Here is a 17662-nt window from a genome sequence, read left to right as displayed (position 1 = left end):
AAGAGTTGCAGGTTCAGTTCCGGTCCAGGACATGGACCTCGGTTGTGGTTCATCACAGCCCTGGTCGGGGTTGTGCAGGAGGTGACCAGTCGATGTGTGTCTCTCTCTCCCTCTCACTCTATTTGAAGAGAAATAGAAAAATATCCTTTCTCCCTCCCTTGTCACCGTCTTCCCTGTTCCTCTTTAGCTGACAACGTTCAAGGCTTCATGCTCTCCTGCGGCCTCCGAAACTGGGTTACATGAGAAAAACAGGGGAACAACAACAAAAAAAAAGGACAGAAAGAATAAGAGAAAGAAGACTGAGCGGAGGCGGCGGGTGGCCCTGCTAAGCCCCATGCGGGGCCTGATGCTCGTTAGCCCTGGGACGCGGACGTCTCTGAGCCCACTGCGCGGGGTCCGCGGGAATTAGCCCCCGAAACGTCTGCATCTGCGGTTATCTTTCCGCACACGCTGTGCTTGGGACCCCGCAGTGTCTGCTCCTGCTTCCCTGGAAGTCCCAAAGGCCAGGCCGCGGCATCCTGGCCTCTGCTCTGTGCCCAGGGAGGCGCCCAACAGACAGCAAGGAAAGGAACTCGGAGTCTCTTCACCTCCCCGAGATGGTCCAAACCGAGTAAGAGCAAGGTGACGGAAATTCTGCTTGAAATTAAGCATGAGACCAGCACGGAACTTAAGAACTAGCAGGATGTCAGACAACACCCAGCCTAACACTTCCACTGGGCAGGTGAGCAAACTGAGCAGGAAACGTCAGCGAGGGCAGCGGGGGGATCACAGCCGGGTCTTGGGGTTTCGGCGAGAAACGACGTCGTAAGAGTGAAATGTCCGCGAGTCGACGACCACAGGTTTTACAGTCAGGTGAGACAGGGCTCCAGGCCAGGCCTTCCTCTAACTAATTCCGTTACCTGGGCAACTTCAACAGCCTTCAGAGGAGCAGGGAAGACAGCGCCGCCTCCTGCGCTGCCGCCCGGTGTGCCGAGTCCCGCGCTCCGGCCCGCGGCCCGTGGCTTCTCGCCTGTGGGAGGAAATAAGACCACGGCGCGGGGAGGGGCAGGGGGACGCCAGGTGCCGGCGGTGAGCTCCGCGCCGCCCCACTCCGTCCCAAACACTCGGAGCCGTGCTCACAGAGGCCCCCGACCGCGTCGGCACCATGTCCTTTCTGCTGCGGCCCGGGGTGAAAGGCAGCCCGTTTCCATCAGCTTCGCTATCGCCTGTGAACCTTCTCTGCGGGTGTCTCACCCTTCTCGTCAGTCCGCCTCAAGGCCTTCCACATACGGAGGACAGAAAGCCACCGGGACTTCTAAGTGTGTGCTATCTCCTACTTGCTCTACATGGTCTTCAGGGCAGAGGGCAGGGAGCATGTCCAGTTCAGAGACTGGTCATTGTGGGAGCGTAACTAAAGCCAGAACGGACAAAACGGGCAGAAGGATGATTTACCCTGTCCCTGGCAGCTCGCTCCCTGAACTCCTCACCTGCCTCTCTGATGCCATCAGACCCAGCTCGCCTCCTCAGTGAGGGTACCTTCTCCTCCTTTTGATGGTGTTACCATGGACAGGTCCCACTCTAGAACAGTGGCTCTCAACCTTCCTAATGCCGCGACCCTTCCTTGTGTTGTGGCGACCCCCAACCATAAAACTGTTTTCATTGCTACTTCATAACTGTAATTTTGCTGCTGTTATGTCTTAGGTGACCCTGGCGAAAGGGTCATTCGACCCCCACAGGGGTGGAAACCCACGGGTTGAGAACCGCTCTAGAGACTCCTTGACTCAGGTCCTCCAAGGCAACTGCCCTGTTTCCTGCACTGAGCACCCACTTGACCTCTAGACATTAATGCTTTTTCTGTCCAGAGCTTCTCATCAAACTGGAGGTTGATCATTCAGTTTGCACGCGTGAGATAATTCTGAAATTAATTTGGCTGCTGAGGTTTTGAAGCATTTATCTTTGGTTTTTATAATAGCTCTGGTTGTGGTGCAAGGTGCACAGAAGAGACAGAAGAGGTGCTTCCCAGGGTCCTAGGATAAATCAGTCCAAAGGAAATGAACACAAGGATCTTGTCTTATTGGACCTCTGTATCAGACTGTAAGAGAAATTCAGGAGCTGAGAGGCAAAACTGGAAGGTACACGTGGTTTGTCTGTCAAAGTAGACAATTGTGTTCCTTTATTCATTTTTTAAAAATATGTTCTTATTGATTTTTTAGAGAGTGAGGAAGGGCGACAGAGATAGAAACATTGATGTTAGAAACATCAGCCAGCTGCCTCCTGCACGCCCCCTACTGGGGATGGAGCCCGCAACCCAGGCACGTGCCCTGACTGGGAATCGAACTGGACCTCTCAGTCCACGGGACAATGCTCAACCCACTCAGTCACACCAGCTGGGCGACACTTGTGTTCTTTTAGAGCAGTTCTTGGCAATGATTCAAGAATGGGTGGAAGGGAAGAAAGGATAGTGCCAATTAATACAGGTGGAACTCCACGTACATTTTGTGGATTTGACTTGCAGAACTGAACAAGAATGGTGAATTGCAATTCCGTGTGTTACTTTAGTTAACTAGCAGTCACTGAGTTTCCAAAATTCCATGGCAATTCTAAAACATAGCACCTACTTAAATCACAGAGTGAGCAGGAATAGCAACCCAGACACAATCCCTGTGGGAAGAGAGAATTCAAATTCCAAGGACGTGGTCCAAGTTCTCCCACTTCCCTTAAAGGAAATTCCTGTTCCTTGAATAGCTGCCAGACTAAAGGGTAAGATTTGGGCAAATAGAAACAAAAAAGAGAATCACACGCAGGGTCAAAAATGAGAGAGACGGAGTTTGCACTTGGAATGATTCCTCTTCGGGACAAATGTAATACAGTGATCCTGGTCTCACTGCCCAGGATCCCAGTCCTTCTCAAGTACCCAACTCCGTGCTAAGCTATTTCCCATGGTCTGTATTAGGACCCTACGGCTGCACCTTAAAAGCAGTGTGTCTGAGCCCTGCCAGGTGGCTCAGCTGGTTGAACCTCATTGTCTACACTGAAAGGTTGCAGGTTCAGTTCCAGTCAGGGCACATGTCTAGGTTTCAGGTTCTATCACCAGTCAGGGCACGTACGGGAGGCAACCGATAGATGTTTCTCTCACATCAATGTTTCTTTCTCTTTCTCCCCCCTCTTCCTCTCTCTCTAAAATCAGTAAAAAAATAAAACATCGTCAGGTGAGGATAAGACAGTGTGCCCTATAATCTCCATTGCTCATCCGTATTTAATCTACAGTAACAACAGTGGGAACAGCTGGGCCCTCTTGTTCCGGTGAAGCTGTGCATCAGCTTGCACTTACTGAACACATCGTCATGAGCTCTGCCTCTGTGAATAAGCAGGATGCACAACTGTGCACACTCTGATTACAGACACGCCTAAAACATTTCTGTGGTGAAAACTACACGAGATCGCACCCTGGCTCATTAGAGAGGCAGGATCATGGATGATTGCCTATTTTTAAAGCATTTTTGTAACACTGCAATGTTGCTTTGCTATTTCTGAAATTTAGAAGTAAGTCAAGAAGATGGGTGTGCGAGAGCTGGTCCCTTCCTCCTGACATGTTGAACAGGGATGAGGGATTGCATTGCACCTGTGAAGGTAAGCAGGGGCGGGGCTTCTGGGCAACCTGCTTGCCAGAGGCAGGTCAGCCAGACAACTGCTCAAAGTAGTGTTGAGAAAGGCACAGTGCTGTCATCTGACCTTGAGTCATTAAAACCCAATTTGTAGGAGACTCGTGGCCCAGAGCTTGATACAGACACTGAGTGTCCGCCAAAGCCAGGAGCATTTGCTCCTACCTCCTGTTACACAGTTTTAAATTGCTCCGCATAGAGAACAGGGGCCCCTTGAAGAATAATATGGTCCTTATTCTTGTTCTGTCACCTCCTTAACTCTATCCTGTATGTCCTCTGACAATGTCTAACAATTCCAGTCTTGAAATAAATAATTCTTAAAGCCTGGTGAGGCATTTAGGGAGGTAGAAAATAAGTCAGTTCCATGGCAGAGCTGAATTAGTCCATTGTCAACAACCAACCCGGGAATGAAGCAGAGAAGCTTTTGAGAAAACCTGTGCTTCCTTGAAAAGAGACAGACAGTGTTCTTTGCCCCGTCTTTCCACCTCGTACATAGACATGATACCGGAACAGTAACAGCTTTCTTATAACCACAGAGTCACAGCACAAGGATCAAAAGCAAAAATGGTGACACTGGTCCAGTGGAAATGAGCCTGGGTCCTCAAATGCATCATCAAGTATCTAAACCAGTGCCAGAAACCACCTTTCTTTGGACTTCTTATTGTGTGAAAAATACCATATATTTGTTTAAGCTGTTATTAGTTGGTTTTTGGTAAATTAAAGCCAAAGACCTTCCTAATTGAATCGTTATCTTGCATTAATCATGTGCAATCAGACTAGATCTGCACATAAATATGATTATGACATTACCCTGTTTAAATTCTCAATAGCTCTCCTCTATTTATAGAACAAAGTCTGAGAATGTTAGCATGGCATATAAGGTCCCTGACAACCTCACATGGTGCACCTATCCAAGCATACCTCATCTCCTTCAAGCCGTCCCTCTTCTCTTACATCTAGTAGTTCCAAATAATGTATCCTTGGGCCCCGGTGACTTGGCTAATGTTTCCTCTGCCTAGGATGATCTTCCCACCTTCCCTTGCTTGTTCTCACTCCCCTTCAAAATGTAAATGCTTGCCCAGCCAGTGTGACTCAGTGGATTGAGCACCATCCCATGGACTGACAAGTCCTGGGTCCGATGCCCAGATTTCAGGCTCCCATTCCCAGTAGGGGGTGTGCAGAAGGCAGTCGGCCAATGTTTCTCTCTCACACGGATGTTTCTATCTCTCTTTCCCTTCCTTTCTCTCTAAAAAAAAATCAATAAAAACATATATTAAAATATATATCTACATGCTTAAACATAACCTTATCCAGGAAACTTTTCTCCATTCTGACAAGAAGGGCTGAATACCACTCCCCCCATTACTGCAGCCCCTGGACATACTTCTATCTCTGCCTGCATTGTGTTAGAGATAAAATGTGTATGCAAATCCGACTTGTTCCCAAAGAGTGAATTTCTCTGACAGTAGTGCCTGTAACTTGACTCTCTGCAACCTAACACTTAACAATCTCTGGTGCAAGGTAGTTGCTCAGCAGGTAACTGTTGAAATGTACTGTGTTTCAGACGAGTGTACACACACACACACACACACACTCAACGTTGCTAGGTACATAAATCTTTGTGTCAAATATTCATTCATTCATTCAATCATTCATTCATTTCCACAGAAGGGCATAGTTTCAATATCCAAAAGTGCTGTCACAAAGATAGGAAACTGAAGAAAAGCAACCAAATAGAGAAAATTTTTCTTAAAATGTTGTAAACACACTCTGCAGGAAATTTGCCTGTCTGAGAAAAAGATGGTTTTAGCTGTAAATGGGCAATCACTGCTGCACAGCCGTCACCCAGTAGCAGATGGTCAGGGTAGCAGGGACTTACGGTGGGGGAACAGAGACCTGAGACGGGGGGCAGGTGGTGTGAGAAGGAGGTAATAACTGCACCAATAAGTCCAGTTTTTAAAAATTCTACTTGTCTAGGTATTAGAATACAAAGCTATGAAATTTCAGTAGACAGAAAGAATTCCCTCTGTTACATCTTTTGTTTCTTATTTCTTTAATTTCTGCTTCTGTCTGTATCCTCTATCTTCAAGTATGTACTGGTTTTGCCCATTTCAAGAAAAAAAATCTTTGATCAATTCTGTGTCCCTGTTACCACCTTCATTTTCTCCTCCTTTGGCCACGGAACTTCTAAAACAAACAGTCTATACTACTGTGACCATCATCTCTCCTTTTACTTATTAGTCCCCTGCAATAGGGCTACTGTGACCCCTGCTCTCCAACATCACTGATAGACCAATCATCAAATCAGTCATCAAACTCAAAATCATCACATTTCTCTTGGTCTACAATTGTATCTTCTTTTTGTTGCAAATAACACCCATGACCCCTGCCCTCTGTGCTTTCTTCAGGCTCCTCCTGAGCTTTGGTGACTTCACAGTAGCCTAGTTCTCCAATCTGCCCTTCTTTAACTTTTTAATGGGTGTTCCTTCTTTCTCTATTGCCTAAACATGGGTATTCTCCATACAAAATTTTTAAAATATGTTTTTATTGATTTTTAGATAGAGAGGAAGGGAGAGGGAGAAAGAGATAGAAACATCTATGAGATTGGCTGCCTCCTATATGCCCCTTACTGGGGATTGAGCTTGCAACCCAGGCATGTGCCCAGAAAGAGAATCGAACCAGTGACCTCCTGGTGCACGGGAAGACGCTCAATCCACTGAGCCACACTGGCCAGGCTCTCCATATAAATCAATGGATTTTTTTGTCAGAGGAACTAATGCCCAATCCACAATGTAAAGTCCAGAAAAGCCCTAGGGAAGGGGGACATGGCAGAGGCAACCAGCTCTGCAATCTGTCGGAGAAGGTTTCGGACTCCCTCTGTAGCTCACACTGCTGATTGTAAACTTCGGGCCTGCAAGGTCAAGTCCCAGCTGCTACGCTTGGTATCAGTGAGGCTCCAATCTTCATGTTTTAGAGGAGAGAAACCAAATTTATTGTCCATCATTATGTTATAAAAAAATGTATAAATAATAGATCTGTAAAGAAGAAATAAATAAATAGTAAATAAGAAGACAGCAGAACTAATTTAAATTTGAATTATTTTCCATGATATTAGGATGAAAACCATTTCAAAGCACATGTCTACCTTACGAGTGTCGTTCACTGGCCAACACCTACCATAAAATTAAGGTTTTCAGCGTCTGGTCTGCTCTACTGGCTCTTGACAAAAGCTTTGAGGTCTTCCAGGAAAGCAACGTGCTGCAGGTGCTCGGGGCTGTGCTGAGCTCCACCAACTCATCTGCAAAAGTGCTGTCCACCCTCCATCCCAGGCTGTCCACCCCAGGCCCAGTCCAGGGACTCTGCAGAGTGTGTAAGTGTGCCCTTTTGGTCGGACTCGCTGGTGGACCGAAAGCTCACTTCGCTGATGGAGAAACTCACTCTCGTTCAACCTCGTCCTCCGGACTGTGACAGTCCAGCTCCAGGGCTTTCTCGCCACCCTTCCCTACAACTCCCACCGTGAAATCGGAGTGATGTAAACTCAGGCTGCTGTTCTCCCACCTCTGCCTTTGGGAGGCTCCTCTCCATCAAATGTGCTGTTGTTAATGGTGAAAGTGACAGAGTGACCTTTTCTCCAGCAACCTTCCGCACTGATTTGGCTTCTGTCCCATTCACTTTCAGCTCTCAACCTCCAGATATCTTGGGGAGAGATTTATGCGTCTGCATCTTCTTTTCCTCCTTAATGTCATCACTCAGGAATGCAACGAAAGCTTTGTCCCCTTGAGTGTGCAGGGCACTGTCCCCACAGCCGGCGGCGGCTGGGCCTCCGCGCAGACCCCACGCACACGAAGAGAAGCCCAAAGGGCCAAGGTCATGGCCTGGGTCACTGTCAGCGCTGGCCGAAGCCTGGCGGGCGGAACCGGTGGGCGGAACCGGTGGGCGAGGTGGCGCGGGCCTGGCGGGTGGGGACAGCGAGGGCGGGGACAGCGAGGGCGGGGACAGCGAGGGCGGGGACGGCGAGGGCGGGGCTGGCGAGGGCGGGGCTCAGGGCGCCTGCGCGGGAGAGGCAACTGGCCCTGGTCAGGGTACCACTGGGGCACTTGAGGACGAGGATGGCCCCGGCCCAGGCTACCCCTACATGTTCCACCGTATCTCTCATTCTTTCCCTACAAAACACCTCCATATAGTAGGCATTCAGTAAATATATGCTAACCAAACAGATGAGCACAAAAATACTTCATTCCTGGATAACTCATCAGCCCCAGCCCCAACCTTCAACAGTGTAACATGCTTTGAACTACTTGCTCATCCTCAGGGTTTGTTCACACCACCTTCTTCGTGAGATGCTTTTCCTATTTATTGTCCGTCTATGTAGTCTGGCCCACTGTGAATTTCACCTTCTCCACGACTGCCCCCTTATTAATATATTACTTATTATGTTCCACATATTGGGTGTTTAGTGCATTTTTAAATTATTTTTGAAATGACTTCTTGCCCAAGAACATTTGAAGTCATGTGATGATGGAGGTATCTTATGCTGTTTTGTACCCCCAACCCCATAAATATAATATAGTACCTTTCATAGAGGAAATGCCTGGTAAACAGTTTCTTTTTTTTTTTTAATCCTCACCCGAGGATATTTTTACATTTTTATTTTCTGACAGAGTGGGAGGGGAGCAGAGAGAGAGAGAGAGAGAGAGAGAGAGAGAGAGAGAGACTGGTTGCCACCTGTGCAGTAGGGCTGGGGAGGAACTGCAGCAGAGGTCGTGCCCTTGCCGAAATTGAACCCGGGTCTCCTTGGTCTGCAGGCAACGCTCTAACCGCTGAGCCAAACCGGCCAGGACCTGTAAATAGTTTCTGATGGTTTTGTTTCATATAACAGTTGTTATATGTTGGAAGTTCAGGCTCTGAAATAAGACCTAGATTTGAATCCCAGGTCTGAACACTACTGAAATAACCTTGGGGACATCGTTAAGTCTCTCAAGCCTTGGCTTCCTCATCTGTGAAATGGGAAATTACTAGCACTGACTCACACGGGTGGTGTAAACTACGTGAGATCATGAATGTACTGTGCTTAGCAACGTGTTTGGCATGTGGTAAAAGTTTCAACTAAAATTGTTGATGACAATGATGAATATAATGATGAGAATGGTGATTCTTTAGATATGGATTCGACCAGGATCAATGCCAGGGTCAAACATCTTTGATTGAAACTCTGTCACTTCTTTGAAGAGGGGTCACTCAAGAAGAGCAGTTTCTTGCTATATGGGACCTTGGGGAAGACATGTGGCATAGTGTTCCCCACAGCAGTGGGCACTGAGCAACAGAGCTTTAAATTATGTCTTAATACAGCTCATTCTTAGTATTTCTTCTCCCACACCTGCCTTCTCATGACCCGAGCACTCAGCAGAGAGAGAGAGCCCGTTGCTCTACACTAGGTGATAGAGGATCACAGTCTGTGTTTTGCAATAATTTAAACAGATGGTAGCCGAGTGCACCAGGAGGCTATTACCAAAGTAAAACATGAAGGCCGTGGTGCCGGTAGGGTCAGGGATCTGGAGGGTGCCCGGATTATATTGAACTTGCCCTTTCTGCATTAGACGTGAGCTGGGCTGCTCTCCTGCTTTCATTCCAAAGACAGTAAATCTGTGGTTAAAAAATCTCTGGACCTTAATGATACCCATGTTTGAGAGATGACTCATTGGGATGCTGGACTCTGGTTTCAGTTTAAAGTTCAACAGAGACAGTGGTTTATCATGAAAGGGGCTATAAGTAGTAATGTTTCTTTGCATTACCATTTTCTGTCTCAGAGAAAACAGCGAAATGGTCTACTTTGTAAAACTAGATTCAGTTTCACTGGGGCAGGGGAGACTTGGACAGACAGAACACAACATTATTGAATGAGTAATTCAAGAGCAGACGGAAACAATAACACAGATAACACAGGGACAACCCAGACAACAAACACACAATTTATAACATTTTTTGAAAGCAGTTCACAGCATTTATACAGGCCAGGAAAACAGTAAAGCATAGAGACTACTAATGTACTGAAACATCTGCCACATCAAACATTTCTCTTCATGGCTAGAATATCTGAGTATATGCTCAGTAAAGCTATTAACATGGATGACTACACGGCTGTTAAATAATATTTTGTCCAGATGGGATTCTCCCTGGGGAAAGCAAAATCAGAGAGTAAAATAATCAGCATATAGAAAATAATTCTCCAAAATGCCCATGAGTTCTGCACAGCTTAGCTTGTAGGGTTCCCAAGCTCCGGCAAAAGTGCCTACATGATTTCTTGGAGGATTTCACAATATAAATTAGAAGTTCATGTTCCGGGGAGATAGAAATGGGAGACCAGGAAGCTTTCTCAGAAGACTTCCATCATTTTCTTTTGAGCAGTTTAATTGGTTCCCACACATTTTCTTGTCTATGATCTTCTGCCACCCATGTATATAAGAAATAAAACTTGGAGATGTCCTTCTTCCTAAGCATGATTTACCCTTTTCTAGTTTGCTCCTGTGGGGGTGACAAAAACATCTCAGGGTTAAGGACATTCACTTCATATTGGCTACTGCAGCCCTAAGCATCTAATGCGTCAAACTGACCGACAAGGCAGTAACCTGAGAGAATTTCGGTTCCTGGAAGAAGCAGCGGCTCAGACCCCTCGCTAGGGCAGGTCACACAGTCGATGCCATACCTTAGCAGGCCAGAAGCGAGACGGGCTGCGACTGGCAATCGGGGAACTCCATCCTTGTATTATAGAAAATTCATCCAAACCCACAAGGCTTCTGCTCTAAGACCCTGTAAGCTCTACTGCTGCTATCCATGGTCCCAGCCTCTCTGCTGCATAACAGACCAAAAATGTAGAAAGGGTCAGCTTTTAATTATTAGCATAACTCTGCTTGTTAACAGAAGGTGACGTTATAATAATCAGAAGATTCATTTTTATTTGCCGACTGTGCATATGATTTTTAAATGTGTGGTGGTGAAACAAATTTACCTGCTCAAATCACTCTCCATTAAGCACATACCCACAGACAATGAGAGGAGGAGCTATTTTCAGTGGGTGCAGCATGACACTGTACAAGATAATCTGCATGAAGGGCATGCTGAGGACCAGAATACTTGACGTGTTGCGTCAAGTAAGTGGAAACATCATTCTACCCCACCTCAAAATACCCTTCTCCAGCAACTGTAGATTTAGTTGCTGGCACTAAATTTTGTGTTAGGAGAAAGGGTTGCTAGGATGATGGACTTCTCTTCTCTGGGCCTCATTTTCCTCATCTGTAGAAGGTTAAATCAAATGATTCTAAATAGTCAGGCTTCTAAATGGACAGGAATATATAAAAGTGAAGCCATGGAAGGCAACTCAGATTCTAATTTTTAATATTTCTTATCCAGAATTTATCATAAAACTAAGTAATGACTGAATTATTGGAAGGGTGCTCTAGCGGTTGTTTCCTGGGCCACTGTTGGACATCTCCCTTGACGCCGTATGTTGCCATAGCCATGGAAGGAACCAGAACTACCTGTGAGAAAGAATACTAGACGGACATAGAAATCTTGCTTTAGTGCTCTGTACGTGAGGTGAACAAACAAGCAGGTAGATAAACCACAGCAGGGATATTTATTTTTCTGATTTCTAAAGCTGTCTTTGGATGAGGCCATTGTTCTCAGATGACCTGGAGACTTGTGTTCTCTTGGTGTTTGTATGTAGAACAAGACAAGCAAGTGCACCAAACGACAGCTGTTGTGACGGTGTGGCCAACTACACCTGGGAGCAGGGGAGGCCTGAGACGGGGTGGGTTGTGAGGAGGACAGAGTCAGGACAGACAAACCATGGGGAACTCTAACAGAACAACTCAGAGAGGCCAGACAAGCAGGGCCCGCCACCTGCTGGTGCTAGTCTCTGAATCACAGAAGACCCTTTGTCTGCCTCAGCAGGCCCAACATTTGCTTGGCTTCTGGTGGCACCTGAAGAAAGCATATGGCTCAGTGGTGAGTCGACCCCACAGAATATGTTGGATTAAATGAAAACGGAAACCATTATGTTATTTGGCTGAAGTGGAGCTGTGGGGAATGGCCCAGAAAATTCACATCATGAACCTAAAACTTCATGAAGTGAGAGACAAGAACTGTTCTCTAGAAGAGACAGATTTATTTCAAGGCTTTGATGATATAAAATAAAATAATAAGCCCCATTAAAAAACAACTCTGTGGTTTGAACTTTTCAAAGTCCCAGAAAGGAAAAGCTTACACTCACACGTTTGGAAACTCCTCAAATACCTGTTATTTGGGCTCTGCACCTGTGCCTACTATGAGACCTGGCAGATGGACCATGAGATGTCATCCAGCATAGCCTTCTGTTCCCAGAGAGGCCTACACTTAACTAAACTCAGATGGATGGGGACTGCCTATGACCCACATTGACTTTCACAGCCTTTCACTTAACAACAAAGAGCTCCATCTTCGATAATACAAAGGTCACTGACATACATCCTGCTGAAACAGCCTTTTATCTAGAGGTCAACCGTAGAATCTCAGTGACTCTGACACAGTCAGCATCTCAGCCTCTAATCCTTTGAAATTTCTCATTCTATCCCTCCCTTAAATCTCTGCTATCTCATCATCCTTGCAGTTTATCAGTTATCTTCTGGCTTTGCTTTTCTCTCGGTCATCTTCCTCAACAACAGTCTCACCAGCACTGTGGCCTTGCCAAACCTTCCCATTCCATCTCTTACTCGAAAGAAACCCAACCAGCTGCTCTTTCTGTTCTGCTCACGAGCCACGGTGAAGTGTGACAGAGTGCACTTTCCGATGTCAAAGCTCTTGGCACCGTGTGGACAGCCTTCAGCTTGCCCGTGGTCAACAATCTAAAACCTTCCCGTTATTCTTGACCCCCATCCACTTCCTCCTTTACTCTCAGAAGACGGCTTCACTTTTCTTCAAGGAGGAAATATAAATGACTGATTACATTTCCCTTCTGAAGTTATCTCTTGAAGTGACTGCCAATGGTTCTTCACTTTTATACTTCAAAAAGCAGCACTCAGCTATTGCTATTTTCCTGCTTTCTCCAAGAAAGGGGCTTTCATTTCTCCCTGTATAGGGTTTTAATGAGAATTAAATCAATGAATGTAAGATACCGAGTACAATGCTTGGCAGGCCATAAATACTGCTTCCCACTCATTCTTTCCTCTACACATATAATTATATATCAAATAAATCTATAGATTTAATATATATAGTTACCTCTTGAGTTCTTGAAGACCATACTTTTTTAGCTGTCTGTTTTCTTTCCTGTATCTTTTTGTTGTTTTTGTTAATCTGAGGATACTTTTTTATTGATTTTTTTTTATAGAGAGTAGAAGGAAGGGGGAGAGACAGAGAGAGCAAGAGAAACATTGATGTGAGAGAGACATCAGTTGGTTGTCCCCCCCCACCCCCACTGGGGCTGGGAATCAAACCTGCAACCCAGGTACATGCCTTTGACTGGGAATCGAATCCACAAGCTTTTGGTGCACAGGCTGACACTCTAACCCCTGAGCAACACTGGCCAGGGCTCTTTTCCGTATCTTTTATTTCTCCCTTTCTCTTCAACTGTTCCCCCTTTACTGACAAACATATTCCAGAGCTTTTCCTATTTTTAGTTTATTTATTTATTTATTTATTTATTTATTTATTTATTTATTTATTTTTATCCTTACCTGAGGACACCTTTGCATTTATCTTTAGATAGAGTGGGAGGGAGAGAGGGGGTAAGAGAGAGAGAGAGAGAGAAGCATCAATGTGAGAGAGACACATCGACTGGTTGCCACCCACACGATCTCAACCAGGGATGGGGACAAACTGCAACTGAGGTACGTGCCCTTAGTGGGAACCAAACCCTGGACTCTCTGGTGCACAGTCCGATGTTCTAATCACTGAGCTAAACTAGCCAGGGCACTTCTCCTATTTTATAAACTCTTCTTTTCAACCTGGCCAGTGTGGCTCAGTGGTTGGGCATCAACCCATGCACCAAGAGGTCGCCAGTTTGATTCCCAGTCAGGACACATGCCCAGGTTGTGGGCCTGATCCCCAGTGGGGGGGAATGCAGGAGGCGGCCAATCGATGTTCTCTCTCATTGATGTTTCTATCTCTTTCTTTCTTCTTTCCACTCTCTCTAAAAATCACTAAAAAAAACAAACAAACAAAAAAAAACAACAAAAAAAAATACAATAAAAACTCTTTTTCCATTATTACTTCTCTTCTAAGTTGTCATGTCCTCTTTTCTTTAAAGTATTGAGTGTCTCCAACCTGTTTCTTTAACTCCTTACTATTTTGCTCCTTTCCCATCTTTTGCAAAATTCACTGTACATCTGAAACTAATACAAAATAATATTGAATGTAAACTATTGAAAAATAAAAAATTTCTTAAAACCTCATTGAAACTGTTTTTACAAAGCTTACAAATGGCCCTTTTTAAATCTTCATCCGGCTCAAATTTGATCTCATTACCTCTCTTTGAGCTCTGCTTCTTACCTAGCATGTCACATCTCACCTCAGGGCTGCTGACCTGGTTCAGATAACATCAGCCGAGAACATAACGCAGCCTGTGGCTCCTCCTCCTCCTTCCCTCAGCCTCCACTCGCTACCAAGCTTTGATGACTCTTCTTCAGACTAATTTCCACATCTGGAGAGTCCTCCCCGGCCTTTCTGGTCAGCGTTCAGACTCCATTGAATCTCACCTGGACTACTCAGTAGCCCTGCCTGGCACTCAGACTTTGGACTCTGTGCTTCTGTTCACCCTCCACATTGCTGTTGGAGTTATTTTTTGAAAAAACTAACCTGCTCTTTCCACCCTCTTGATAAAAAAAATGTCTGGGGCTCCCTGCAGGCTCGGTTAAATACAGACTGTATAAGTGGACCTAGACAGTCCGACCCCGGCTGGCTCACTGTCCCAGCCTCCTCCCCTCTCCACAGCACACCTTACCATCTGACCAGGTGACTCTTCACAAGCACGTCCAGCCCGCACAACTCCACGTCTGTGCACATGCTACCCAACAGAGACATGCTTTCCTGCTCCACATGGGACATGACTGCTCACCTTTTAAAACCCAGCTCAATTACAACCTCTGACTGAAAAAGCCTTCTCAACCGACCTGGGCAGTTGGCTCACTGCTCTGTGTGACCTTGTTCTCATCTCTTTATGGCCAATAACAAGTTGTCTTTGACTCCTTTACTTTATCTTCCTCACTAGACCATGAACTCTTTAAAGAAATAATTATGTTATTCAACACTGTTTCCCCAGTATCCTCTGGTTTCTCATTTAACAAATGTTTGTTGCAAGAGCATGAAAAGAGGATGCGGTAAAAAGAAATGTATGTATCAGAGCCCTGGCTCAGTTGGTTGGAGTGTCGTCCTATACATCAGAAGGTGGCTGGTTGGATTCCAAGTCAGGGCACATAACCAGGTTTGGAGTTCGATCCTTGGTTGGGGGACATGCAGGAGGCAATTAATCAATGTTTCTCTCTCAAATCAGTGTTTCTCTCTCTCTCCCGTTTGCTCTAAAAATAAATTAAAAAATTAAAAATATGACACATAAAGAAGAACAGAATAAAATGACATTCTATCCACAGCTGGTACAAATAAGATACCCTTGTGGAAAAGAACAGGAGATAAGGATGCTTCCCCAGTGCTCTGAAAAACCTAGATCCTAATCCACTGAGTCACTTATTCCACTATCCACACAGGAATAAAATTAATAAAATGTGCAAATGTCTGTATTATTCTCTTTCCCATTCTAGGCTTACTTATATCACTTTTCATCCTCTCCCAAGATTAGTCGTCCAAACTTGATCACAGTATCATCAATGCAGGTATTAGATAGCCCAAAGGTTCATTGTCTGAATTAGGTTTGGCTGTTGCTAACAGCTATCAGGCTTCAGAGAGGAGAGTCAAACCTAGCGCTAGCATTATACTCAGGTTCATGAGGCATCCAGATGTGCTGATGGTCAAACTTTGGAAGAAAAAAAGAGGAATAGGTAAAATTAGTTTTTAAACCCAATTTTATAAATCCTCTCATCTCATTCTTAGTTGGGCAAATGTTCTAAGAAAATAGACCGGCTGTCCCTGCTGAATTATTCTTGCTTCTTTTTATTTTTGTTGATTGATTTTTTTTTTTTTTTTGAGAGAGAAACATAAATGTGTTGCTCCCCTTATTTATACATTTATTGGTTGCTTCTTGTATGTACCCTGTCAAGGGATCAAACCCACAACTTTGGCATATGGGGACAATGCTCTAACCAAGTGAGCTACACAGCCAGGGCTTTATTCTTGCTTCTTGACAAGCAGAAGCTATCATTCAGCTTGGATTGGTCTAGCTGATTAATAAAGCCATCAGCACAACCTTGTTTACCTTGGTTTGTACTTTCTTAGACAAATAGCAGGAAGCTCAAGCATGCAAAAGACCAGCCAGGAACAGAAATTAGCATTCTCTATTGATTGTTGTGCACTGAGTTCAAATAGAGGGAATGGCCCAGCCAAGAAAGATCTCAAAAGGCTGACTTATAAACTTAAATCTTTTTTTTTTCCTTTATTGATTTTTAAAGAGTGAGGAAGAGAGAGATAGAAACATCGATAAGAGAGAACATTGATTGGCTGCCTCCTACATGCCCCCCACTGGGGATTTGGCCCACAATCTGGGCATGTGCCTTTACTAGGAATCGAACCTGCGACTTCTTGGTGCCTGGGTCAATGCTCAACCACCGAGCCACATGAGCCAGGCATAGACTTGAATCTTAAAAGACTTTCCTCAGCTCTCTTTAAAAAGTGGTAGCTTCCTCAAATTCTCTTATAATTTCTTTGTCCTAAAGAATAAAAATACATTTGTCTTATAGAAATGTATTTAGCCACCAGTTTAGTGGAGCAGGCAATGGGGCAGGACTCTTCCTTCAGAATAATCTACAAAAGGGAGGGACATCATAGTTATAGGAGTAGGTAGACTGTTAACTTTCATTCAGCATTTTCTTTGACTTTAAATGTCAAGAAAATTTGGCCATGCTTAAAATACCAAAGCCTCAAACAAAGGTTGTAGGTCCCAATGAAAAGAATGTGGTCTACCTCTCTATTCCAAATGCCTTTAATTGGGTTTGCAAGGGTATCCATGTTTTAAGGAATACCCTGGTCTATCAAATAGAAGGAGGTGCTTGTGAATTCCTATCTGCAGAAGTAGCAATGAGAGAGGATGAGACAGGCTATCAGAAAAGCAATGGCACTGAAAATTTAGGGTGGAATTCACAGGAGAAAGAATGATACATACTATTTAAGATGGGGGTGCTGGTTTAATTCCCAGCTCTCCACCTACTGCCCATGTGATCTTGGGCTTCCTGTCTCTATGCCCCAGTTTCTGCAATTGAAAACTGTGGATAATAACAATTTATTTTGCATAAAGTACTTGTGACAATTAAATAAAATAACAAAAGAGATCTATGAGCAGTGACATACAATGTGAATGACACTTTAGTAAAATAACATCATACTGATGAAGAGCTCAAGGTGCTTTGTCTACTGTCCATACTCATTAGATAGTTAGTTTGTCCTCCTCAGCAGGAAAGGGGAACTTTCGGATAAGACTCTGTACAACCTCTCTGCTTCCCAACAACTTGAAGAACTCATTCTGGGGATCCATTCAAAAATATTTGAGCATGAAGAGGCTCAAGGTCCAAATTTAGCAGTCTGGGGAAAACATGACAAAGCAATGATGGGACAGTCATGCTGAGCTCCAGCAGCTGTGGGACTGGCACTGGGGGGCCATGCTCCACTCTGAGCACTAAGCTGACAGACCCGAGTGACAGGCGGAAGCTTCACCGAGGAGGCCATACTTCAGACTCGGCGGCAGTGAAGTCCTGACTTGGGCTTGTTTTTCTTTTCCCCTAAGATGCGTAATAAGTCTCCTCGGCTCCAAAGCCATGCCAGAGGAACGACCCAAACCAGACAGCCCAGGAGAAAGAATCCGAGAGGAACAGAATGCCTGGCTG

General features: G+C 45.0%; 1 pseudogene; it reads right to left on the bottom strand.

Moving 5' to 3' along the window:
* Positions 1-6851: 6851 nt before the first annotated feature.
* Positions 6852-7500, bottom strand: LOC118640309 (annotated as a pseudogene).
* Positions 7501-17662: the final 10162 nt, after the last annotated feature.

Source organism: Molossus molossus, unplaced genomic scaffold, assembly GCF_014108415.1.
Source record: "Molossus molossus isolate mMolMol1 unplaced genomic scaffold, mMolMol1.p scaffold_m16_p_22, whole genome shotgun sequence".
In the NCBI taxonomy this organism is placed as follows: domain Eukaryota; kingdom Metazoa; phylum Chordata; class Mammalia; order Chiroptera; family Molossidae; genus Molossus; species Molossus molossus.
The sequence above is the reverse complement of the archived record's forward strand: the minus strand, read 5'-3'. Positions and strand labels throughout refer to the sequence as shown.